Genomic DNA, 27930 nt, shown 5'->3' on the forward strand with positions numbered 1-27930 from the left:
GGGTCAAGGGGCATGTCCGAACATGACACCACAAAGCCATGGCAGGCTTCTAAGTCTTCTCTTAACAGTCAAGCAAGCACTTAAGTGCCTATAGCCAGTCACCGTGAAGCCCCAAACCCTCGTAGGTGTAGGAGAGTCATAGATAAAAGTGGGAAGAGAGCAAGTAGTTGTGGCCCATACCCACGATCAATGCACCTTAGGGTCCCATGAGGCTGAAGCCCATTGTCTTGCTAATGTCCTCTCACCCAATCTTGCACAAGCTCAGGCAAGCCGGGCCAAGCCACTGAACTTATTGACTCTGGGGAATTGACGACATCTTTTCAACAAAGCCTTGAGACTAAAATAGTCTTTAATAGCAAGGAGAATATGGAGTCTACTTTCACTAAAAATGCACATAACGCAGTAGCCAAAGCAATGATATGGCAGTCTGCGAAAACAGAGCTCCAAGTAGATTTACTGCAGTAAATTGCAGAGCACCAATGAATTTAGACATTAAGATTGACTCCATTGAAAATAAAATATATGGCAAACTGACTACTAGCTCCTGTTCTTGTGCTGCTATAATAGATAAAGTGACAACTCTGCCTGAGATACTTGGCTTGGTCGTTGCCACACTCAGAGGCAAAGACTGACCTTTGGTAGCGACCAGTTTGTGTTCCTAATGAAACCATACCTCCGGCTCTGCAAATGGAAATGGGAAATTCTCTAGCTCTAGCTCAAGCTCAAACAAGCCGGATAGTCCTGTGCCTCACCAGGATTCACTGGCTTCTGTAATATGGATCGATGCAATAGACTGTCAGTCTCATACAGGTCCCAACTTTGAGGGTGAGCTCAACGGAAACAAAAAAGTCAAGATACTGTCCAGCCCTGTATCACGCATGCCTCACAGCCCCCTGGCCCTTAGGATAACATGCACTGACAACCAACAGACTGTGTCTATATGGACATCGCCAGCATCTTTTGCTGTGGGACATAGTCCCAAAAAGGCCATAATGTCGACCATGGAAAGCTGCTCAGGGGCACAACAGTGTGAAAGTCAGCAGTCATCAGCTGACAATTGTTTCTTGGAATGTGGCAGGCCTCAAGAAACATTTGGAGGATGAGTCAGCTCTTTCCTATCTGCCCAGCGGTCACATAATATCACTTGAATAGACATGTGCTACTGATTCTATGCCGCTAGTTGGCTATTATGGCTTTCACCTCATGATCACTAAATGTAACACATTTGGACGTCCATTGGGCTGTCTCTCAGTGTATATAAAACTAGTCGAAAGATTGCACTTTTGAACTTTCCAGTAACTCAGATTCGTTTCAAGCCCTTCTTATCAGCGGCCTAAAGTTCAGCCCTCGAGCTCTACGACTGCTGCTAATTAACTGCTACTTTACCTCTGCCCAACTGCAAAAGAAAGAGACCTTAACTAGGTTAGTAAGCAAGGCTGAGGAGCTGCTGCTCACATATGACTCACATCAAGCCATAATATTAGGGGATTTCAATCCCAGGGACCAGAGCAAACTGTTCAATCCCTCCGGGCCACTAGGAAAGTCCACTCCTCTTCACGTCTTCTGCACAATCACAGCCTGAGAATGTCTCAGTCCTTAAAAGAAGCTTGCTTCCCCAAATGACGCGCAAATCCCACTTTTAAGAACATATCCACAGTCTTCTTCGTATTTGTTAGCGCGGGACTGGCTCCCATGCTCCAAGATTTTGAAGTTGATAACAGGGATGAAAGTACCACAGACCCCTGCGGGCAACCCTGCGCTGGTTCTAACAGATTCCCACTCTCTTCCTACTCTTGGGGAACCAGCGGGAGAAGGGCGCCACAAGCTTCTCCGCAGAATCAAATGGTCCAGCACACTCAGTGGCAAAAGACCACTCTGGATAGAGAGCAGAAAGGCTGTTAAGAAAATGCTAAGCACAACAGCGTAGCGGACTTGCATCAAGGGTTTGGAACCGGGCAGTGGTCCTGTCTGTATAAACTTGCCCTGATTTCATTTCATGCTCTTATACACTCCAAGGAGCTAGCAGCCAGCAAATGTGCATTCTTTCTTCACCAGAAAAAGATGTAGTAAAGTAGCTGATGGATCAGTCGTTACCCTACTTGGGGCAGCTCACAAGCTGAAAGTCTGGCAGTACAAAAAAAATGCACACTTAAGAAGAATGGCTTAAAATCTTTACTTTAATAAAGGAAAAAAAGTCACTTTCTCCTGTGACGGCACCTCAAACATTTAGGCAACCCAGGGCAACCTAACATGAATGGTGTAGCGGAAAACGTCTGGATTAGACACTTTGAAAAGCTCTACCCAGCAATCAGGAGGTGGAAGCAGTTTTCTTTTTCCGCTATACAGGTCTTGGCTCTTCGGCCTCAGCAGAGGGCATTCATCTCTGAAGGAACTGTAAGAGAAGCGCTTAAGACAACGAGGTCCTATGGTGATCCCAGGTCCAATGAGATTCCAGCAGCAGTGTACCAAAGGGCTCAAGACTTCTGGGTGGCCGCCCTTATGCCACTTTGTAACTACACATATGCCTCAGATATGATTTAATTCTCCTGGAGGGGATCTATCCTTTTCCCCTTTCAAAAAATGGTGATTGATTGAATGCAGCTAACTATCAACTGTTAGCACTTCGGATGTAGAAGCCAAAGCCTATCCACACATTCTTTTGAAAGACCTAGAAACATGGGTAAATGAAAAAAAAAATATTCTTCTGTTATTTCAATCAGGCTTTCAGCCAGAATGTTCTACAACAAACAACATCATGGCATTGGCGTACTTAGCTTCCCAGGCAGTTAGGAAAAAGCTCCCTCTTTGTTTTGCTGCTTCATCGATTTCAGCTTAGCCTTGCCTTCAATACGGTGGATCGATTCAGGCTTTGGGGTAAGATAATTTCGTGGAGAATTCTACCCCTGTTCCATAAGGCGATTATGTTCTTACATCAGGGGACATGGGTCAGGGCAAAAACGAACCGCAATACAATCAACACCAGAGTATCTACCTACAATGGACTCTAACAGGGCTGTTTAGGGCTCCCCTTCTTTTCAATCTTTATACAGCCCACTTTGCTGGTGCCCTGAAAGGAGCCAGCTTAGTAACCCCAAAGCTGGGATGGGGGCGCTTGCCTATCCTGCAGTATGTGGATGACACTGTGATTATGGACCACACTAAAGCTGGGCTGCAGAGGGCTCTGAACACAGTACAGAGCTACAACCAGGCGAATTATCTGTAGGTGAATCAGAATAAAACTACGATTGTTGTATTTGGCAAGTGCCCCATAAAAAAACAATAACACTGGCAGCTGGGAGATCTACTGATTTCATCTTCCTCCGCCTATAACTATCTCTGGGTTTGGTTCTCTGATAGGGCCACACTGGGTGCTCATCTAAAGCATTTTAAACGTAAATGTCTCAGGGTTATTAATTCATCGAAGTGTCTAAGTATTCGTTTATACAGCCCTACTGCTGTGCCCATCCTGACTTTTCTAAAAACTAGGCTGATTCTAGCTCTCAATTATGGCAAATGGCTTCCCGGGGGCCCTCGACAGGCTTTTAATGGGTGCCCACAGCAAGGTGTACAAGAAAATCCAGTTTGTCCCCTGACACACTAGAAGAGATAAACTGAGATTGGAGCTGGGTCTAGGGTGTCCTCAACTTGCATGTCTGGAGGACATTATAAAGTATTATCTCAGGGTCTGACAAACCCCAGAAACCACGTTCAAACACCACCTTTATGTAATTTTTGAGGCACCGGGCTCCTCATGGCAAGCTCGGTTGGCAAGGGCTTGCAGCTGTTTATAGAAAACGTTCTCCTTTGAGCAGGATATTGAAAGACTTCGACCCAGTACCCTGACCAAGGCCCTGGACTACTTCCTGGGAAAGGCACAGTCTTATCTTTGCCAAGCTCTCTCAGTCCAGACCCATAGTAAAATCCTTTACATGAAATTAACCTCTTTACCAATTGTGGATTTTAATCCGAGCTGGGCCTGTGGAGGGGAGACAGTTGCATGCAGGTTCTGTAATTATCATAAAAAATCATGGTATCACCTGTTGTGCTGCTGTCTCATTTTGCCAAGGCGAGAGGTTGCCTGCTTCTTTCTCTGTTTCGCTTCAAGGGTGTAAGGCATTGTAGGGAGGCCTCGGACCTGTGCTTTACCGGAATGTCCCACAGTTCCTTGGCCAAACTTGGCTGCTCAGGTGCTTTTGCCTAGAGGGCTGACTCTCTTTTAATAGCTATTTTTAACATATTGCGATGTAGACCTCTTCCTTTTTTGTCTCAAGAATGATTAGCCCCTTGAAGCCCCTTGAAGCTGCTAAAATGTAGTTTTTAAAATTGCTATTTTTATTAATATGCGCTGGCTGAACTATTTGATGTGTTCATGCTATGCACTGTATTTACATGTAATGATTTTAATTAAGTGAACATGAATTCAAATAAATAAAGCACTTACGCTCAAAATACATAATTTGATCATTGTATGTGACTTTAAATAAGTAGAGATGTATAGTGTTGTATTGAGCATTCAGGGACCTTAATGTAGGGTGCAGTAAAAGAAACTCTTTGGCCTATATTTATACTTTTTGACACAAATCAGCGGTAGCGCAGATGTGCGTCAAAAAGTTAACGCCAGCTAACGCCATTCCAATGCACCAGCCGGGTGCCTTATTTATGACATTACGGTAGCCGGCGCTGCGGCCTGGTTAGCATCAAAATAAATGACGGTAACTGGGCCACGGAGGCGAAGGGGAGACTGGGGGTTGTGCGCCAAAGAATGGTGCAAGTCAGGTTAGAGTCAAAAATATTGGCTCTAACCTGACTAGCGCCATTTTTTGATGCACAACCCTCATGGAAATGACTCTTGTCTTAGCAAAGACAGGAGTCATGCCCCCCTGCCCAATGGCCATGCCCGGGGGATTTCTGTACCCCGGTCATGGCCATTGGGCACAGTGGCATGTAGGGGGGGCCCAAGTTTGGCTTCGCTATGCCACTTAAAAAAAATAAAAAAATAAAAACTTACCTGCGCTTACCTGCACTTACCATAGATGGGTCCCCCCAATCAATGGGTGTCCTCCAGGGGTGGGCAAGGGTGGCAGGGGGTGTCCCTGGCTACAGGGAAGGGCTCCTGTGGACTGCTTCCATGGTCTCCCACCATGGAAATTAGCCCACAGGTCCCCTAACGCCTGCCCTGACCCAGATGTTAAGAAACGGTGCAAATCCCGCTAAGGCCCGCCTCCTCCTGTGCGTCATTTTGACGCTGGAGGATAAATAAGGCGCACATGCCTTAGAGTCATTTTTTTGCACAGGAATGCCTACCTTGCATGTAATTAGCCAAAGGTAGGTTTTCACGTACAAAAAATGGCTCACCCTCCATAACTTTGGCACTAGACGGGTAAAGCGCCAAAATAAATGACGCAAATCCGGCGCAGAGTATAAATATGGGCCTTTCCGTCTAAAAGCTGTCAATGTAACTATGTCCTTTGTAAAGAAAACCTAGGCCCATATTTATACTTTTTTAGCACCGTATTTGCATAGTTTTTTAAGCAAAATGGCACAAACGTACGAAATACAATTCTATTTTGTAAGTTTGCGCCGATTTTGCGTAAAAAAACTACACTAATGTGGTGCTACAAAAGTATAAATATGGACCTTAGTGTCCATCTACAGCTTTTGTTTTTGTTGTTTAGCCACCGATATGACCTTCATAATGTTTAAATATTGTAGCAACAGGACTATAATTACAGGAGATCAAGTTTGTTGCTTGAGAAAAGTAATTTCTCTTAAAATAGCTCAGTCTTATTTGAGACATCCTGCACATCACGTATTTGCTGTCCCAGTTCGGAAACCCTTGAATCGAGGGTGGCCAATTTCTCCTCAATTCTGTGAAGTGTGGCATTCATTTCTACCACAAAATGCTTTCGATTTTGAAGTTGATTCCTTAGTAACTCCTAAAGCGTTAGAGGAACAGGAGATTTTATTTGTGACACTGTGTATTTTGTGCATTTTGTTAAGAGTTCCAGTAGATTCTTTAGCTTTTGAGTAGGAGCTGAGTTTATTTTAAAAGATGCTTTGGAGGCTTGTTATAATGCCAGGGTAAGCAAGCCAGAGCACTTTTACTTCATAAGGACCTGCCTCGAGGAGTTTTATGAAAATGGCAATATAAGCTGTTCCGAACTCTGACGCTACGATACACACAATAGATGTTTCATCCTCAGCTATCCATTACTGTAAAGTCTAATATCGTGGAGGATGTCTAAACGTAGTGAAGACTCTTCATCTCCAACAAATGTGTCACATGTAATTAATGCTAAATAAAAAGAGCTACCTGCCTGGGTCTCTATTGTACAGATATGAAAGCAAACAATATGTGTCATAGCAATAAAAATTAATTGTGCATGAGTCATTTGCAGAAGAAAAAGTGAAGAACCCTGTGGAAATACCCTACATATGGAATTAACCTCCTTCTTCTTCAGTTAGAAAAGTGTGATCTTTAGGTGCACATTGCTGTTGTACTCTGTCGGAAAATGACGACCTTGGTGGCCCAACTTGAGTAGCTATGTAAGAGGGTAGTGCAGAGAATAAAGACCACGAAACAGTCTGAAATGTCATGTACTCGCTCTTCATGTTATCCTTATGTTATCCGGTGCACACCTGAACTCAAAATGTGAAATTAATCCAACATGGCCTTGTCAGATGCTTCTGCGTCTCCAAGAGACCTTTGCTCACTCTGCCCCTGGTTCAAGGTAACCAGGCTGATAAGGGGTGATACCCTGAAACCGGTCCTAGGATGCTTGTTATGGTCCAGTGAGGACCTGGCCTGGCAGTTCGAGCTAGATTGTTCCCATGGGGAGTAAAGTCAAGACTGATTTGCATATCGCTGGATCCAAACTGGGGTGACATGGAGAGCAAAAGAATGGTAGATTTAACCCAGATCAGTGACTCAGAATGAGGGTCTGAAAGGTTTCAGCTCTCCGTCCATCAATCTTTTGTTTTGCTAATGTCGCCCTAACTGGCCCGGGTCCCTTGCTCACTGTGCCACTGGATTCAAGCTAGCCTGGTTGATGAGGAATGGTACTCTGAAACTGGTCCCAGGATGCTTGTTTCTGGGCCTTGGTGGACCTGCCCTGGCAGTTCAGACTGGACTGTTCCATGGAGAGCAGGGTCAAGACTGATTTGCATATGGATGAGTCCAAACTGGGGTGGCATGGTGAGCAAAAGAACAATGGATTTAACCCAGATTGTAAAAACCTACATACAAATTGAGTTAGGGTATTCTGTGAAATGTGGGCACCAAGCAAATCAAAATGTGATTCAATTTGAAAGTTGAATAAAGCACATGATTGGCAAAGATAAATAAATTTGTTTTGAACAGTAGGTTTACCCAGAGCATCTATATGAAGATTTAGGGCCAGATGTAGGAAGAAAACATTTTGCGAGGTGCAAATTGCGAGTCCCAGCGACTCGCAATTTGCACCTCGCAAAATGTTATGCAGAAAGGTGTCTCAGACACCTTCTGCGACTCGCTATGGGGTCGCAAAGGCCCACCTCATAAATATTTATGAGGTGGGTCGCAGTTTGCGACCCCATAGCGAGTCTAGGCACTCACAGGGATGGTGGCCTGCTGGAGACAGCAGACCACCATGTCCGTGACTGCTTTTGAATAAAGCAGTTTTTATTTTTACTTTTTGCAGCCCGTTTTCCTTAAAGGAAAACGAGCTGCAAATAGAAAAAATACAGAAACCTTTTTTTTTTTTTTTTTTTCAGAGAAGGCAGTGGTCCATAGGGCCACTGCCTGCTCTGAAAAAATATTTTTGTTTGCATTCACAAAGGGGAAGGGGTCCCATGGGGACCCCTTCCCGTTTACGAATGAGTTACCATCCACTTCAAGTGGATGGTAACTGCGAGTTGATTTGCGACCGCTTTCGCGGTCACAAATCAACTCTACATCACGATGCGGTCGCAAATAGGAAGGGCACACCCCTTCCTATTTGCGAGTCGGAAACACATTTTGCGAGTCGGTACCGACTCGCTAAATGTGTTTCTGCATCGCGTGAGGCCTTTTGCGCCTCGCAAACGGCGTTTTTCGCCGTTTGCGAGGCGCAAAAGGCTACCTACATCTGGCCCTTAATCACCTAAAATAGTAAGAATTGAGTGGGAAGGGCTCAAAAGGGGTCACCAACTCTGTGAAATGTTGCCTTGCAAAAAGGAGGAATTGTTCCCTCAGGGACAATACAAAAAATACAGTAAAAGGTTAACAGATCATGTATTAAAACCTTTATCACCAAGAACTCAGGGGCAAATTTATACTCCTTTTGTGCCGAATTTGCGTCGTTTTTTTCGACGCAAATTCGACGCAAAACTAACTCCATATTTATACTTTGCCGTTAGACGCGTCTAGCGCCAAAGTTCATGCAGTTAGCGTCATTTTTTGGCGTGAACACCTACCTTGCGTTAATGAGATGCAAGGTAGGCGTTCCCGTCTTAAAAAATGACTCCCAGGCATGTGCGTGGTATTTATACTCCCGGGCAAAAATGACGCCCGGGAGTGGGCGGGGCAAAAAACCCCGCATTTGCGCCTCTTTTTAACGCCTGGGTCAGGGCAGGCGTTAAGGGACCTGTGGTCTCAGAATGAGTCCAGAGGTTCCCTCCCCTGCCCCCAGGGACACCCCCTGCCACCCTTGCCCACCCCAGGAGGACACCCAAGGATGGAGGGACCCACCCCAGGGACATTAAGGTAAGTTCAGGTAAGTATTTTTTTTAAAAAAAAATTGTGGCATAGGGGGGCCTGATTTGTGCCCCCCTACATGCCACTATGCCCAATGACCATGCCCAGGGACAGAAGTCCCCTGGGCATGGCCATTGGGCAAGGGGGCATGACTCCTGTCTTTTCTAAGACAGGAGTCATTTCTATGGGGGATGGGCGTCGTAAAAAAATGGCGCAAAACGGGTTGTGGCGATTTTTTTGCCTCAGCCTGACTTGCACCATTTGTGGACGCCCATACGCCATTTTCCCCCTACGCCGGCGCTGCCTGGTGTACGTCGTTTTTTTTAACGCACACCAGACAGCGCCGGCGGCTAACGCCGGCTAACGTCATTCAATAAATACGGCGCTCGCATGGCGCTTCAGAATGGCGTTAGCCGGCGCTAATTTTTTTGCCGCAAAACTGCGTTGGCGCAGTTTTGCGTCAAAAAGTATAAATATGGGCCTCAGTCTTTGTAAGGAAGGGCAAAGATACTACTGCGGTAGAAAGAATACTTTTCGCAAAAATAAACACACCATTGACACACTTGACACACACATGGTCTGCTCTTTCTCTTTAAGAAACTCCCACATCAAATCTTCGCTTGCGCATTTCATGTTGGTGAACCAGTGACTTCTGGATGTCACAGGTGGCTGCTACACTAGCCGTGCTATGTCTCACTTTTCAAGACCTTTTGAGTCTGTGGACGTCTCTGTAGTGGGCACGAGGACCCGTTGGCAGTCACTGTGCCCTTCTCCCTTGGGGCGCCATGAGAGATTGGGTGTATGGCAGGGCAGTCATATGGCCTCTGCTGTAGGTGGGAGGTTACAGCAGTGGCAGCAGAGACTGAGGCAGCAGTGAGGGACAAGCCTCTTCCCCTTAATATCCCTAAACTAAAGTGCATGAGTGAGTGTGTTGAAACTGTGTGCTACATGGTGGGTGTATTCAAGCAAGCAGTGGGGGGGAGCAGCCAGAGGAGAGCCAGGTGCACTCCAGGGGATGTCTCCTGGCCCTCCTGTAACCTCATATCTGGAAGAGGTGGAGTGCCAGTGTACAAGTGAGACAGGCATTGAGCAGAAAACATCTTGGGAGGAATACCGCTAGGGAACCCCAAACAAATTCAAAGTTTTGATCATTATCTAAAATGATATTGTATATTCTCTCTATTGTTAGGGCTTGTCAAAGTCTTGCATGCCACCCGACCCTTGAGGGTGCCGCGGTCCTCTTCCAGAAAGTGGCCAAGGTTGTCTTGGTCGCCCCAAGGCACAACCACATAATTGACCAGTCACCAGAGGTTTGGCATTTAAGAGTCTCATCTCACAGCCCCAAAAGAGCAAACCCTGGAGTGGATGGAAGCAGTTATCCCAGGCTGTCTTTAATCTGAGTTAGTATCTCAGACCATAAAGTGGAATAACTGTGCAATCCCACCTAATAGTCAGAAATCCATAAGTGACCTGCATCACCTCCAAAAGAGCTCCAACATGGTCGTATACATTTTGTTTGTTTTGTGGGATACAAATACCAGTCAAAAAGTACATTATAATGGGCTGCTCTCATCACCATAAAGTGATTAAATATGGGGATGTCCCTTCAAAGTTTCCAATGTTTCTTGTTTGGAATCGGCTCCCCTAGTACACCAACCCAAAATTCTAGGTGGCATGGCCTAATCACAGAGGCGATATTAAGCAACAGAGAGTAGAGGAAGGAGATACTTCCCTTGGACCCCCGCATGCTTCACAAATTTGGCTGCTAACCTCATTTCTGGGTGAAGGACCCAATTCTTCAGTTGATTATAGTTGTATCTCTCAGAGTTCAAAAGAGCAAAATCTCGATGTCATTTTTCGAGGGGGAAATATCACATCCATTGAATATTTTAGGTCATCTCTTTCAACCCAAAGATTAAAAGAATCTGTTGTGAGCGCAGGAGCAAAGGAAGGGTTCAAGTGTATAGGAGAAAAGGGGGAGGTGAAATTAGTCCTCACAGCTGATTGGTTTACCTCATCACACAATTTAAGGGTAGTTTTAGTGGGCACACTAATGTGTGCGTTAGGGAGGTCAGTCTGCTTTTGGCTTCCATAGAATATCCCACATGTATCAGCCAACCACTGCCCAGTCCATATGAAGCCAATGCTTGCCGGATTCTCTCAGTGACCATCAGATATCACCATCAGTTGTGCTACCTTGTAGTATAATGGAAATTCAGGTAGGCCCAGCCCTCCAGCTTCTTTCTGTAGCCACAATGATTTATAAAGGAGCTGGGCTCAGAGGTCTTGCCAAATGTAGCATGTCACCAGAGAGCGGAGAGAAGGGGAAAAAGTCTCAATCTATCTCGAAGGGAAAGCCCTGGAAAAGGTAGAAGCCTCTGAAGGGCAGTCATTTTAATCTCGTGAATGCTGCCCAGCCAAGAAACTTACATACGTGCCCATCTTCTAAGGTCTGCTTCATGTTGTTGGAGGAGTGATTGGAAGTTTGAAATGTTCAGATCAGAAACTCTGGGGGTGATCTTAATCCCCAAATAAGGAAGGTTTTTTTAACCCAGTGGAAGGGGGTGCAGCTCACTAGTGTCAAGCAACCTGAATCCCAGTGCTGTACAACTTGTCAGTATCGTCAGGTTTGTCAGCTGAAGCACTTGTGCATAGCACATTTAGACTCTCAATAAAATTGACACGGTCTGTATTGTGAATGTCAGATCAATCACTAGTGAATGGCGCCATAAGACTCTCAATAATATTGACATGGTCTGTATTGTGAATGTACACTTGAGTGTTATTCATGTTTGTTACTTATTTGTCCTTATGCACCACGCTGTTTCCACTATTCATTGGTTATCTGCCTTAAGTGAAGGCCTTTTGGTTACTAAGGCTTGTTTTATGAAGCACCAATGACTCATACTCTGACTTGTGCTCTGACGCATGCTCTGAACATGTTCCCAGCTGGATTATTTCCCTGGTTACTAGGCAATCGTCACTTCCCCAGAATTTACAGGAGTGTTTTGCCTTATACTAATAAAGGTTATCCTGATTGGCTATAGATCACCAAGTCACACACACAACTGTGCTTGGCTTCCTCCTGTTCTGGGACTCTGCAAACCTTCAGCCCTTCTGGAGCCAACTTGTTTCTTCCGGCTCTCTTCATTGGGCGTGGACATCCTTCTTGCAGCAGTATCTGACTGACAGCAAGGCTCCGTGACCTCCGCTAGTCAACTAAGTGGAGCACTTCGCCTGGGAGTTTGTTTGTGTGATTCCCTTGTTTTCAGAAAACTGAGCATTGCACTTGAGACTGTATTGAACCACTTAGTGTTGAACTGTCATCGGGATCTTATTGAGACTTTATTTGTTTCATGCATGAGAATGTGTGTATGAGTGATTGGGAGCCACAGACATAGTAGATTGCCTTTTCATTTTGTTTTCCTGTTTATAATTAATCCATATTTGGTGTGATATTATTCCTGCTAACACCTGTTAGTGTTTGATTTATGTGTTGTTAAAATCACTATTTATAATTTATCCTTATTTGGTGTGACATTACTCCTGCTAACACCTGTGAGTGTTTGATTCACATGTTGTTAAGATCAGTATTTATAATTTATCCTTATTTGGCAAGACATTTCTCCTACTAACACCAGTGAGTGTTTGACATTATGTTCCATTATGTTAATGAATAGTGTTTGGGAATTATAATAAAATGCCCCTGAGAGTGCTAGACAAGAACTAGAGACTTGGATGCAAACATTCCGGGGATGTTGTTCCTGAGAAAATTCATATCAGTGCCCCTTTGCATTATGCTAGAAGTGAAGAGAGTGAAAGGCTTGTTATCGTGAGTGACAGGTGATATTATTTCTCCTAGAATACTGTGATGTACTCATGACACCCCTGTAGCTTAAAGCCTCACTAATCTAGCTGCTCTCTATGGCTACTCTTGGGAAATACTCTAGAGAATGAAACTGACAAACTCCTGCATTCCCGAATGTCTGGGCACCCAGCTGGACCTGGTGACAAGAAGTAGCAGTGTTTCTTTTTCTCTCTTCCAATCCTCCTTCCCTTTTGCGGCACGTGCCAGGACTCCTGAGTCATATCAGCAGTGCTGAGTGGTGCCCCAGGAGGCCGGGGCAATTATCGCCCCTTTGGGTGTCCTGCCTTTCCGGTGAGTAGCTGCACCATAACAACTAGTGCCTCCATTGTAGATGTGGAAAAAAAATTTAAGAGGAAGGACTTATGTAGATTGATACAATAACCTGCCACTTTCTATAAATTGTCAGTCCCTTCTGTAGAGCCTCCAGGGATGTCTGAGGGAAAATAGGAGAGAGTAATAAATTGTCTACAAACAGTGAAATTTCATGTTCAACAGATCTGAATGGGAGGCCTTGGATAGATTGTGTGGCTCTCACCTTGGCTGAGAAGGGTTCTATAGTGAGAGCCATTAAGAGCAGGGAGATCAGACACCTCTTTCTTGTGCCTCGTTCTACACTTAAAGTTACTGAACCCACTCCATTCACCAGTACTCATGATTGCAGGTTTGCTTGCTTAATTGGCTGGATCATATCTATGAACTGTTCACCAATGCCTAAAGAGACAGAACCAATCCACATAGTCAAAAGCTTTTTCGGCATCTAGTGCCAGGAAGATCACTGGAATATGTTTTTTAGTGGCCTTTTCAACCAGGTGGATCACCCGCTGCAGGTTTTCATGTGTCTGTCTCCCTTTGATGAAGCCTGAATGATCTGGATGGATCAGTTCTGGCATAATATCTTCCAGCATAGTGGCAAGTATCTTAGCATAGAGTTTGGCATCCAGGTTTAATAATTAAATGAGTAGGAAGGACAAAGATAAGGGTCCTTCTCAGGTTTCAGAATGACAGTTATTAGTGCCTCTCTCATCAAGTGCATGACTGTTTGGCTGGTAGCTATTTGATTGAACAGGGCTGTCAAACGGGGCACCAAATCGGAGATAAAAGTCTTTGGAACTGCGCAATAAATCCATCAGGCCAGGGTGATTTGTGGAGTTTGAGGCCAGCGAGGGCAGTTTGGCAGAAGCAAAGAATGGCATCCCACATAATCACCTGAGGAGACCTATTACACTATAAAATAAACCACTGACCTGTGACACACATTCAGCAGGCATCTTAGGATGGAACAAATAAACCACAGTGACTGACATCCCATGTGAATATATTGGGAGACGTAGTATGATGTAGATTACACCACAAATGCATGCCACACACGCAAGAGAGAACACATTAACTATTGTGACTAACGGATCATGAGCTCTTCAAAAAAGAAAAAAAAGGGAAAAGGTGTTCAAGTCAAAATAATTTTAAGAAACTCACATTATTAAAGTAAAAAAGGATATGTAGGTTAGTGTGACATCTCATGAGTACTAAACCAAGTTGAAACGTAAACCTCTAATGCATGCCAGCTCCATGGTAGCCGTCTTGTATTGAAGAGCAAATACTATATGTGATTACCCATCTAAAGCATTACCCAGACCCGTCAGAAATCTTTGAGCAACAAAGCAATGAACTTGCCTCAAATACTAATGGGTTTGGGTACAGGAAGGCTTGTAAAGCGGACAAACGGCAAAATAGTGAAACTTACAGTATTGTTAGGAGAGAAAACAGATCTGGCAAAACACAGAACCATGCTAAATAGGCAGATCTATAGGACAACAATGCTACAACCTAATTAGGTCCTCCTGCCAACTTCAAACCATCTAACAGATGCTAGCTAACTCACCCGCCTGGCTAGGAACAAAAACACCTAATATTTTTACGGGTACCTCTACCCAAAAATACTAGCAAAATCCATGGACAGTGAGAGGATGGAACAAAAACCCAATGGTAAAAAAGAGACATATGAGATCAGGGCCCGTACTAAATTGTAAAATCAGTATTGATGACCCAAGTTTGAGATCAGCTCCACAAAAGAAAAATTTAAAAAGGCTATCCAAACAATCCCATGATAAGTGGTGGCTCCAGAAGTACATGTCACACACTCGGTCTTCGCATCAGAGGAATTCTCCGCAAGGAGGCATTTATAGAGCATTTCTCTAAGGCATTCTATCATTCAGGCCTTTTTTCACTGTGTTCCGGTAAGACATCCAGAAGACCTCTCTCTTCTTCTTATAAGCGTCATTGTCCCTATCCTTAAAGCTGTACATTTTCTTCAAAATAGCCCACTTAAGATCTTTTTCTGTATGGCTGCACTCATTGCAATGATCCATCAATGGTGTGAATGGTTTCTTGTTCCAAATGGCTGACATATGTTCACTTAAACTAAATCTAAATTTCCTTCCTGTCTCACCCACATAACCCAGGTTGCAGAGGCACAAAATTAGATATACAGTTCATCAATCTGCCAAGTCTAACCTAGTTATTTTTGTGAGTAACAGTATCTAAAACAATCACACTATCAGAGGCATGGTATTGACCACATTGGTGGTTGCCCATTAGAGAAGATTCTCCAGTTATAACTTTTTTTATAAATTGAGAGTGTGAAACCGGTCCAGCATGGACCAGCTGGTCCCTTAGATTTTGATCTGAATGGAAACCATGGTTTTGGCAGTATATCATTATCCTAACTTTGTGTTTAGAATATGCCATAGTGCATTGATCACCTGCCTCATCGTATTACTGATGATGGAGTGTCTGAATTCACAGACTTGCGTTTCCTTATCCTCCTTCTGCCTGTCCTCAAACATTGTTTTCCAGTTGTAGTATTTGGCTCTCTTGTATGCTTCTCTGATCAGTCTTTTTGGATGCTCCCTTGTGAGGAGTTTCTCCTTCAAAATGTCTGCATGACTGTCATATTCTTGAGTTGTGCTACAACTCATTCCAATACAAAGCAATTGTCCAAATGTAATGGCTTGTTTTTGGTGTAGAAACTTTGAAAGAGCAGTGACTGTTGTGTGCTGTCAGATTAGTATTCAAGGATACTTGTAACTGGCACTCCTCGTGATGAATCCAAATATCCAAAAATTTAACTTGAGTTTATTCATTTTGGGGATGAACTTGAGGTCCTCATCACATACATTTATCCAAGATAGAAATTCATGGAGTGACTCCTCCCCGTCTTCCCAAATGAAGAAGATATTGACAACAAATCTGGCCTATGTTTTAACAGTTTTGAAATATTGGGCTACTTCATTGTATATATACATTAGTTCAAACTGTCCCATGTCAGTGTTCACTACACTGGGGCACAGGCAGCCCCTAAACTTACTCCTTTGATTTGTTTGAAAATGTCCTCACTAAATTCAAAATTGTTTTAATTTAGGACAATGTCAAGTCACTCGAAGATTAACTCATTGGACCTGGCTGAAAGTTCCCGAGATGGAAGAGACCTAACTGCATTTAGGACTTCAATTTGCGTTGTTTTTGTGTAAAGGGCCTTAACATCCATAGTTACTGTGATCTCTCTATTGAGATTGAAAAAGAAGGCCCTCTAACGTGAAAATCACATGTCCACTGTCTTTCACAAACGAAGTAAACATGAAAATCAGAGGCTTCAAGAAGGTGCCAACATATTTGATAGGGTTCAATAACTTATCCAATAGAGACCAAGAAAGATGCCATGTTTCCTACAGTTCTCAAAGATGACCCTGAGGCCAGCATGTTGAAAGTCCTCAGTAATGGTGTGCATAAACAAGTTCACCTTTCATTCTTGACAGTGGTGCATCGCCAAACATTATCCCTGAAGAGAAATATAATGAACTATCTTCATTATTGCAACTGACACCATTGAAAACTAAAATATACACATAGGGTGCATCAATGCCATTAAAAAGTCAAGGTTCATTTGTAGCTGTGATGAAACACAAGAAGACAAAAGTGCAAGTCCTCATTCATATGCCTCAAGGTACTGTGTCAAGTGCCTGTTTACTCAAATTCAGCACAACTGCTAAGGTAGCGCCAGCCGGCCCAGCGGGAAAGGGGCCTGCAACACTGAAGCCGGCTCCGAATGGAGCCGGTGGTGTTGCAGGTGTGCGACGGGTGCAGTTGCACCCGTCGCGCTTTTCACTGTCTGCTAGGCAGACAGTGAAAAGCATGCTGTGGCCCTGTTAGGGGGCCCCAGGACACCTGTTCCCGCCATCCTGTTCCTGGCGGTAAAAACCGCCAGGAACAGGGTGACGGGAAAGGGGTCAGAATCCCCATGGCGGCGTTGCTTGCAGCGCCGCCATGGCGGATTTGGGCAACCGGAGGAAATCCGGCGGGAAACCGCCGGACCCGGTTTTCTGACCGCGGCTTTACTGCCGCGGTCAGAATGGCCCAGGAAGCACCGCCAGCCTGTTGGCGGTGCTTCCGTCACCCGCGGCCCTGGCGGTCTATGACCGCCAGGGTCGGAATGAGGGCCTATGTTTTGGTGCGTCATCAGCTGCAGAGATTTTTCAAGATGCCATCCGTTGTATCATAAAGCCTGTCATGAATGCTTTTAACTACAATGATGACATATTCGTTTTCAGAGTTACATGGAAGGTGTACGATAAAGCTCTCAAGCAAGCGAGTTGTTTACTGGTTGATGCTGGTTTAACTCTGAATGGCAAGAAATGTGAATTCAGTAAAACAAAACAAAACAAATGCATGCATTGCGCCACTATGTAACCCTTTGCGCTACAATATGTGTGCACTAGACATAATGTATGCAAAAGGGGTGTTTCTCGGTTAGGGAGGCTGAAAAAATGGCACAAAAAAATCTAAAGGCCTATTTTAAGAAAAGAAACAACTCAGAATGATAAATCCAAACTGGTGCCAGTATTGGATTTATTGCAAAATGTACCCAGGGGCCACCTTAGATATGCCCCCTGCAAATGCTAACTACCATGGCATGGTTGCTGACCAGTCACAACCAGCCTGCCACTAGGAGGAAAGATCCAGAGAACAAAGACCTTCCTGGGAAGGGGTCTGTTACCTCCTTCCCCAGGAATGTGCACAGTTCTGCCTATGAGCTTTAAAGAGCTTGCCTCCATTAAAATGTGAACCCCAGCCCTGCTGCTAGCAGCAGATGGCCACCCCCATTACAAACCCCCACTTTTGGTGGGAGCAACGGTGGGAAAATGCACAAGGGTAGGAGGGGTCGCCACCCCTAGCTTGCACCACCCCTAAGGTGCATGCAAGGTGATATCTCCATTTAATTTTCCTCCATCTTGCATGGTAGTAAAATAGCCTATCAGGGATAGGGAAGTGAACTCTGCCCACAGGAAGTGGTCACACAGTGGGTGTAGCCCATTGATGAGTACTAGGCACTCCTCTAAACACAAACTAAATGCAATGTTTAGTTGCCACCCCTAGACCGGCAGATCAGATTTCAAGTACACAAAAAGACAAGCAATAAAAAAGACCCGAGGCTTGAGAACATCATTCCTACTGCACAAAGAAAAAGGTGCCAAACACTGCCTGCTGCACCCAGGACTCAACAATCAATGGCGAGGGGTTGCTTAGACACCGAATGGACTCTACAAATGTTAGGGTTTGTACACAGCAAAGAGCATGTCCCCTCTCACTGCACTAGTGGGTTCTGTAATAGCTCCCTTTTAAACTTACTATTGAAAGCCTTTCTTGTTATCTCACCTTCCCCCCCCCCAGGCTTCTCTGTATGTTGTTTAATGTGCTGTTTTGTTTACACATTGGGCCTTGCTTTTACCAAGGCTTCTTTAAAACACTCCTCCCTAGGCCATGTGTTAATCCATCTCATTTGCATAATAACTGAAACTCTGCACACCTTTCAAGAACATGTGCAGCATGTGAGGACCACACCCAGCTCTTCAAACCACACCCAGCTCTGCACACCTTCCAAGAGCATGTGCAACATGTGAGGACCACACCCAGCCCTTTAAACCACACCCAGCCCTGTCTATAAAAGGCATCCCCCGAGCCTCACCCAGTGCTTGTGCTCGTCTACCTCCCGCTTACCTGAGAACAGATCCCTCGGCGCTGGCACTCCTGCTCTTTACAGACTTTCATTGACTTCAATGGGCGCAGCTTCTGGCTCTTCCTTCTTCCGGTTTCCGGTTCCTCCTTGCTTCAGCCTCTCTCCTATGAGTAACCTGCAAAAGAGAAAGAAGACAAGGTTAGACTGATCAGTATCTCTTGCCAGCAACAAGTAAGTGCAAAACCTTTTATTACCTGAAAGAACTTTGACAACAATTTCTGGATTCGTGTATAGACAATTTGAAACGAAATACCTTCCACGAACATTGTGATTCAAACTCTTTGTTACAAGAATATTTTGCAGAACTTTGTGAAGCAAACATTGTTTTTCTCATGGAACTTTTAAGAATCGAACAGTGGAAACCATTAACAGCAAGGCAAACAGTAAATCAAGGACTTGCACAAATTACATCCTGTATTTTGATGTAAAAGTACAGTATTTGTTTTATAAAAGATTCTGGAAATATGGGAAAAAAGTTTTACAGTAATAGAAAACACATCCCAGAGCAGTAACACATTCCAAACCTGGAAACTAGAGACCAGGATCCAAGAGGTACTTTTAGAAGAGAATTTCTAATAAATAAAGGGATAGTCAGGAACCCATTTAGGAATAGGTTGCACTTATCTGTTCTTTGTTTATGTTTCATTAGGCACCAGTTTCTACAGAAGTCAGAAAGGGCCGCAGATTTGTGCAGCACTTCAACAGTGGAAACGCAAGAACGGTGTTGTCTCTCTTTTTTTTATTTTATCCACTTCCCCCCTTCCCTTGAGCTTCTGTTCTTAGTGCACTGTTTTAAAAACTAGTGTGCTGGAACAAGCAGTTTCAGGGTGGGGTCGGATTGTCTTCAACCTCCATCAGAACTGAACAAGAACTCAGGTGAGCTGGGCTTTGACAGAAGCACAAGCCTTTAAAAAATTTCAGTTCTGGTGGACGATGAATACCGGGGAAGAAATAGAGGGCATTGTCATCACGGATATGGCGCAGGCCCTAAATGAGGACTTGGCTCATAATGAATCAGTGTCTGGCATCTTGCAACATATGCAAGAGGAAATAGAGAGATTAAAGATGGAGAATACCTCTTTAAAACAGGATTTAAGCAGGTATAAATTTAGGGGATCTCAGTGGAACACAGCTTCTACGCCTTTGTTTAAAACCTCCTCAGAGACAGGGGCGCCATCAAAACATACAACTTTGCCTTCCCCAGTTGAGGTTACTGTTAATGTTCCTAATGTTGTGCCCTTAGCAGCACCTAAACGTTTTCATGGAGATAGTAACAAATTCCATGTTTTTATCAATCAATGTCAATTACACTTCATTTGTAAGCCACAACAGTTCCCTACTGATGATACAAAAGTGGCATTCGTCTTGTCTTATTTGGGTGGCACAGCAGCCAATTGGTCAATTCCTTTCGTGGATAGAGATGATCCCATCCTCCATAATTGGAATCAATTTAAACGTACCATGACCAGCCTTTTTGCAAAACACACTTTCATGCAGGCAAGTGATAATGAGCTTTTAAATCTTAAACAAGGTAACAAGGATTTATTGACCTATCTCACTAGTTTTAATCGTTTACTCACCGAGACACAGTGGGCAGAAGAAAAGCGTGTCTCCCTTTTTTATAAAGGTTTGAGAGACGAGTTAAAAGACGCGCTGGCTCATATCGTTGATTTGCCAAAAGACTATTCAGACTTTGTAGATTTAGTTGTGAAATTAGAACATAGACTAGGAGAAAGAAAGGGAGATAAATACAAACTGGAATCACGGTTAACTTTTATTAGACACAAGAAGAAAGACACAGATAATAAACTCCCTGAACCAGAGCCTATGCAAATAGGGACACTCAGAGGTCCACTCACATCAGAGGAAAAAGAAAGAAGGAGAAAATTTCAATTATGTTTATATTGTGGCAGGGCAGGTCACTTTGCCAGAGAATGTCCAGTAAAGCCTAAAACTCCACGAAAGGGTGCTGTTTCCTCCACCTCCTCAACTGAATCGGGAAACGATTAAGCTCGACAAGGGGAGAGGTTACTTGTTCGAGAAAACATCTTAATCAAACCTCTAATGCTGCAGCCTTCAGGGTACCGCACATACCTAGACATTTCATAATTCAGGTCGTTTTAATTGTTACTACCCAAGTGAGGCATTCTCTCCCTGTCCTACTGGACTCAGGCGCGACAGGAAATTTTGTGGATAATAAGTTAGCTGAAATCTTAGGACTTCCTATGTGCCTAAAGCCTTGTCCAGAAGCAGTATGTGCAGTGGATGGGTCAGAATTGACCTCTGGATTAATCAAAAAACAAACAAGTCCACTTGTTATGGTCTGTCAGAACGGGCACACAGAGGTGATTAGCTTTGATTTGATAGATACTCCTAATTTTGGTTTGATTCTCGGGGTACCCTGGTTAACAACTCATAACCCAAAAATTGATTGGGTGAATAGAACTGTTACTTTGGATTCCTCTTTCTGTAGAACCAATTGCTATCAAGAAGCAGGTACAGAACAGAGCACAGTATTACACTGTGCTAGTGTTACACAAGATGAACCAAGTCTCCCTCCTGAATATTCTGACTTTAAAGACGTCTTTGATCCAGTAAAGGCTAGTGTGCTGCCCCCACATCGGTCTTATGACTGCCGTATAGATCTTATCCCAGGGGCCCCTTTACCTAATAACAGAGTATATGCTTTGACTGACGAAGAAACCAAATACTTAAGAACCTACCTAGATGACCTACTACAGTCTGGGTTCATCCGTCATTCCACATCTCCGGTGTCATCTCCACTCTTTTTTATCCCGAAGCCGGATAAATCCCTGCGCGCGTGTATCGATTATAGAGTACTAAATAAGGCTACAATAAAGAATAAATATCCTCTTCCTCTAATACCTGTGTTGTTGGATCAATTAAGACATTCTACTGTATACACTAAACTAGATCTGCGGGGAGCTTACCACCTGGTCCGAGTAAAAGAGGGGGATGAGTGGAAGACAGCTTTCAAGACAAAGTTTGGTTTATTTGAGTACACAGTAATGCCCTTTGGGTTATGTAATGCCCCTGCGGCCTTTCAGTTCTTTATAAATGAGGTCCTACACGAATTCCTGGACGTTTGTGTCGTAGTATACATAGACGACATCCTCATTTACTCTAAGAACTCAGAAGAACATACCCAACATGTTCGTGCAGTATTATCAAAGTTGAAAGAAAATCATCTTTTTGCTAAGTTAGAAAAGTGTACTTTTAATGTCAACAAGGTGGACTTTTTAGGATACTGCCTGTCACCTCAAGGAATAACTATGGATGTAAAGAAAATCAGTGCTATTGCTGATTGGCCAGAACCATCCTCTGTAAAAGATATTCAGAAATTTCTGGGTTTCGCCAATTTTTATAGGAGGTTTATTGCACATTTTGCAGACATTGCGGCCCCAATAACTACCTTGTTGCGGAAAGGGCAACGATTTATTTGGACTGATGAGGCGGCACACGCCTTTCAACTCCTAAAACAAAAGTTCACTTCAGCCCCAATTCTGAAACATCCTGATCCTGACTTGCCCTTTTTTGTTGAAGCGGATGCTTCACAAGTAGCTTTAGGAGGAGTTCTCTCTCAACGAGATGCAGTAGATGGCCAGTTACATCCTATAGCCTTCTATTCCAAAAAGTTATTGCCAGCTGAACAAAATTACACTGTGGCTGAAAGGGAACTACTAGCTATCAAAGTAGCCTTTTCAGAATGGAGGCACCATTTAATGGGAGCCAAGTACCCAGTTACAATCTTTTCTTACCATAAGAACCTACAGTTTTTTGGATCACTTAAAGCACTAACACCACGTCAGATGCGCTGGCTAAATTTTTTTAGCACATTTGACTTTGTTATAACCTATAGACCAGGTGCACAACAAATTCAATATGATGTGTTATCTAGATACGGACATACCTCAGACATGAAACAAGATAAAATAGGAGAACCCATTATTCCTCCCCAAAAGTTGTTGGCACCAGTACAACAGAAGGATTTCATCACAGATCTATATAATGCACACATGCAAATAGCACCTCAGGATTGGTTAAAGGATTCCCATAACACAATACAACGAGGTTTATTGTATCACGACAACATGCTGTTAGTGCCCACCTCTGAATTACAAACACAGGTGATAATTTGGCATCACGCCTCACCCTAGGCAGGTCATCCTGGTTGGGTAAAAACCCTGGAAAATGTGCAAAAACACTTTTGGTGGGACACTATAAGAAAGGACATTAAGCAATTTGTCATTACCTGTCCAATTTGTGCAAGACATAAATCTTCTCATAAGGCTCCTGATGGCTTGTTAATACCAATGCCAACACCCAAACAACCTTGGCACACTGTGAGCGTAGACTTTATTGTAGGTTTACCACCTGTAAAATCCTTCACAACAGTGTTGGTTATAGTGGATTTTTTATCTAAATTGGCACATTTTGTACCATTACGGAAATTACCCACGGCGGCAGAATTTGCCGATATTTTTATAAGGGAAATTGTGCGTTTACATGGTTTGCCAAGCAAAGTGGTTTCAGACCGAGGGAGCCAGTTCAACTCCAGATTTTGGAAAAAATTATGTGAAAAACTGAAAATAGATGTGGCCTTATCCACTGCTTTCCACCCAGAGACAGATGGACAGACTGAACGACTGAACCAAACCTTACTTCAAACGCTACGTTGTTTATTGGCTGATTATTCTAGTGAATGGTTGGAAGCTCTCCCTGTAGCAGAGTTTGTTTATAATAATACTGAGCATTCAGCTCTACTTTGCTCACCATTCTATTTCTTGCAGGGGTATCATCCAAGAGCTATACCCATTTTGTTAGAAGATTCCCTGTTGCCTACAGTAACGGATAGACTAACGAGGTTAGGTGACATACAAGACAAAGCCAGGAAACATTTATTAAAGTACAAGGAAAGCATGAAAAGACAAGCAGACAAACACAGGTCGGCTGAGGCCCCAATGTATAAAATTGGTGACAAGGTATGGCTCTCCACAAAGAACCTAAACATAGAGGGATCCCGAAAGCTGCAACCACGTTTCATTGGACCCTTTAGTATAACTGCCATAGTAAACCCGGTAACAGTAAAATTAGATTTACCAAAAGAATATCCAGTACATACTACATTCCATGTGTCCTTGCTTAAGTCGTACAACTCAAAAACCCGACCTGAACCACCACCTCCACCCATACCAATTAAGGGAAATCTAGAATATGAAGTGAAAAGCATAAAAGACTAAAAAAGAATTAGTGGACGTCTGTTTTATTTAGTAGAATGGAAAGGATATGATGAATCTGAGAATTCATGGGAACCAGCATCATATGTACATGCCCCACAGCTGATTAGACGGTTTTATTTAAAAAATCCAGGAAAACCCCGTCCTGTAGGAGGGCCTTTGAGGGGGGCAACTGTTAGGGTTTGTACACAGCAAAGAGCATGTCCCCTCTTACTGCACTAGTGGGTTCTGTAATAGCTCCCTTTTAAACTTACTATTGAAAGCCTTTCTTGTTATCTCACCTTCCCCCCCCCCTAGGCTTCTGTGTATGTTGTTTAATGTGCTGTTTTGTTTACACATTGGGCCTTGCTTTTACCAAGGCTTCTTTAAATCAAGGACTTGCACAAATTACATGCTGTATTTTGATATAAAAGTACAGTATTTGTTTTATAAAAGATTCTGGAAATATGGGAAAAAAGTTTTACAGTAATAGAAAACACATCCCAGAGCAGTAACACATTCCAAACCTGGAAACTAGAGACCAGGATCCAAGAGGTACTTTTAGAAGAGAATTTCTAATAAATAAAGGGATAGTCAGGAACCCATTTAGGAATAGGTTGCACTTATCTGTTCTTTGTTTATGTTTCATTAGGCACCAGTTTCTACAGAAGTCAGAAAGGGCCGCAGATTTGTGCAGCACTTCAACAGTGGAAATGCAAGAACGGTGTTGTCTCTCTTTTTTTTATTTTATCCACTTCCCCCCTTCCCTTGAGCTTCTGTTCTTAGTGCACTGTTTTAAAAACTAGTGTGCTGGAACAAGCAGTTTCAGGGTGGGGTCGGATTGTCTTCAACCTCCATCAGAACTGAACAAGAACTCAGGTGAGCTGGGCTTTGACAACAAATTCCCAGATGACCTTCAATCTTCTGAAAATCACTGAAGATCTCTCCCCAGAGTGAAGGCATCACTGCAACACAGACCCAAAGACAAGTGAAGTCCAGTTCACTGACCGGCTGCTGACTAAGGAACCAGATACTGCAGCCAGAATACATTTCCCCAATAGACTCAGAGGACAAACCTTGAAAGTGTGCCATATTGGTGGCACTGCACCCTCCAGTGGCTGAATCATGCAATAGCCTGGGGTACTGGTCACTCAATGTCAGGCACCAAGAAGACAAGTCCACACCGGACTGTAAAAGGACCAGGAGGAAGCCTCAGTCAAGCAACTGCATAAACCACCAGAAACACCCACCATAGTGGCCCTGCTGACCTGCAAGTGACCTTAAAATGGACCTCCCTTCTGCTTCAAAGGGCACCTTTACACGCAGCTCTTGGCTGATCTATCTGCTCTGCACCCTGCCTCCCTAGGTCCTGCACCAGAAAACCAGCTGTGCTCCAAGGGTCTCTGAACCTCTACACTCCAACACGGCCCACCGGACTCACAGTAAAGTCCACCTGAGCACTGCTTTTCCAAGTGGTCCTCCGCAGTCATCCTGCACCAGCTGCAAGAACTTTTCAGCAGCTCTTACCACCAAATCCAGGAGCCACCCAAACTCCTCCAGCTGACCCACAGGACTTCTTGATGACCTCAACCTAAGAACAAAAGGAGACATAGTTAAACATTTTGCCTGATTTTAAATGCATTTTTCAAGGTTTTCTCCCTTTGATTCCTATCATGCGTAATTACGCACAAAAGAGCTATTTTTGCTAAAAATATTTTTAAAAGTAGTTACCCAATTTTGATGGTTTTGGTCTTAAAAATTTTATAAAAATCTGAAGTATTTTTGTAAATTGGTCTTGAATTATTCCTTTGAGTGTGTGTCTTGCTTTATTGTTACTATGAGTACAACAAATGCTTTACACTTCTCAAAGCTTGGCCTAACTGCTCGACCAAGCTACCATAAAAATTAGAGCATTAGTTGGTCTAGCTTTTATCTCCGAAAGCCAACATGTAGTTGCCCATACTCTCTCCACAGTATACCTGTTTTTCCATGCTACTTAGAGAGCCAGACCCCTACATTTGGTGTACCAGTGGTGGGATAAAGACTGTGCATTTGCTGAGACCACTTTGTCAATTTGTGAGCACATGAATAACTGTCTAAATTGACTTCATCTTAATTGCATTTTTATCCAATTAGCTAAAATTTGGCACATTTTTAAACTAACTGCTAGGGCCCTGGTTAGGTCCCTACAACAATAGTTATAGCTAAAAGTCCTTCCTTTAATTGGCCTTATCCAAAAAGGGGTTCCAAATTTCTAAAAAGGTCCCAACTTTAGTGAAGTAAACATGTCAGATTCAGAGAACCAGAGCCAGGAGCTCAACCTGGCCCCTTGCATGGTATATATCTATGCCCAGTTAAGGAAACTCTACAAGCTGTGCACAATCCCTACTGGAAAACATGCTAAAGTTGACCAGCTGAGACGCCTGGTAGATCAGCATGAAAAATTCCCACAGAGTAAGTAGATGGTGAAACCTCTGGTGGAGAGTACGATGCTTAGGACAATGGGGATGAGGGTAGCTCCTATTCCCTTAGCATAAATGCACCCACAGAGGAAGAACTCCCCTTAGCCAGGCTGACCAAACAAATGGCCTTAGAGACAGAGCTTTTGGAATGTGAATCAAAAAGATTAGAGTTGGGCTTAGCACCCATCTCTGGTGGCAGCATATCAATAAATAGGGAGGAAGTTAGATATTTCAATATAAAACTCCCAAAAGGATTTGTTCCCCCTTACCAAGAAGAAGATGATATTAAGAAGTAGTTCATTGCCTTTGAAAGAGCCTCCATTGGGAGGGACACATCTAAAAGGAGCACTGGGGCACTCTGTAACGGGAATTATTCTCAGGCATGTGCAGGGATAGCTCCTGACACTGAGTGAAACAGATACTAAATCCTATGACCCCATGAAGGATATCCTAATTGAGGGCTTTGGAAAGATGCTAGGTGGTTGGTTAGAGGGCAACAAGGTACATGATTTTGAATGGCTATACAATTTGATGATGTAAGAATACCTCTTGAGTAATTGTGCCCATGAAAAGGTGCACTACTACCTACGGGTTTTGGGACCAGTCTCCCCACAAGAGTTTGGGAGGAAGGCTGATCATTGGGTAAGAACTACTGTGTCCAAAACTAGAATTGGAGATGGTGACAAAATAAAGATTCAGGGGAACTCCCCCAAGATAAAAAGATGGTCCACCCTAGAAATAGAGAAAGGAGGAGTCCTTGGGCCCCCAAAAATCTGTTCAGAAGGGTGAGCCTAAAGACACCTCACAAAACAAAAGTGAGTGCCAGGGTAAAAACTGGGATGCCACTAAGGCATTGTGCCATAACTGTAATCAGACATGGCCCCACACAAAGGAAACTTCTTGTCCCACAAAACCCACTAGTAAACCTCAGGGGTAGGCATTGTAGCCATAGGGGATCAATCCTCAGATAAGGAGGTTCTCTTAGCCTTTAATTGGAAAGTTGGTCCCACAGGTGAGTTGGAGATTCCAGAGAGGAGTAGACACTTCCACTACCTACTGATGAATGGAATCCCAGCCACTGCCCTGAGAAACACGTGTCAGTCACACAGTTGTGCATGACATGCTGGTGCTCATAAATCAGTACATTCCAGGAGAGACTGTCATGGTAAGGACTATCCCAGGGAAAGTCAATGATAGGCCTGTAGCCATAGTGCCCCTAGAAATAGATGGATCCCTTTGCAGGAGAAATATGTTTGTAAGGACAGACCTTCCCCTTGATTGTCTCCTTGGAAGGGACCACCCAGAACTTGGTCAGATCCCAGAAGAGGAGCTGGTCCAGTGCCAGTCCTCATCCAAGGAGTCTTAAGGCGCTACCTCTGCAGTGAGAACAAGTAGGCTCCAGAAGAAATAGAAAAAGAAAAAGAAAAGGAAAGGTGGACAACCTTTAACTAAGGTGCTAGAAGGCCAAGAAGTATCTGCAGTGGAGAACCCCACTGTTGGAATTGGTGAAGTCCAGCTTGACCCCCAAGAAGTCTTGACTGGTCAGGCACCTGTTCAGCCTGAGTTGGTGGCTCCTCAGC

This window comes from Pleurodeles waltl, chromosome 8, assembly GCF_031143425.1.
Source record: "Pleurodeles waltl isolate 20211129_DDA chromosome 8, aPleWal1.hap1.20221129, whole genome shotgun sequence".
NCBI classification, from domain to species: domain Eukaryota; kingdom Metazoa; phylum Chordata; class Amphibia; order Caudata; family Salamandridae; genus Pleurodeles; species Pleurodeles waltl.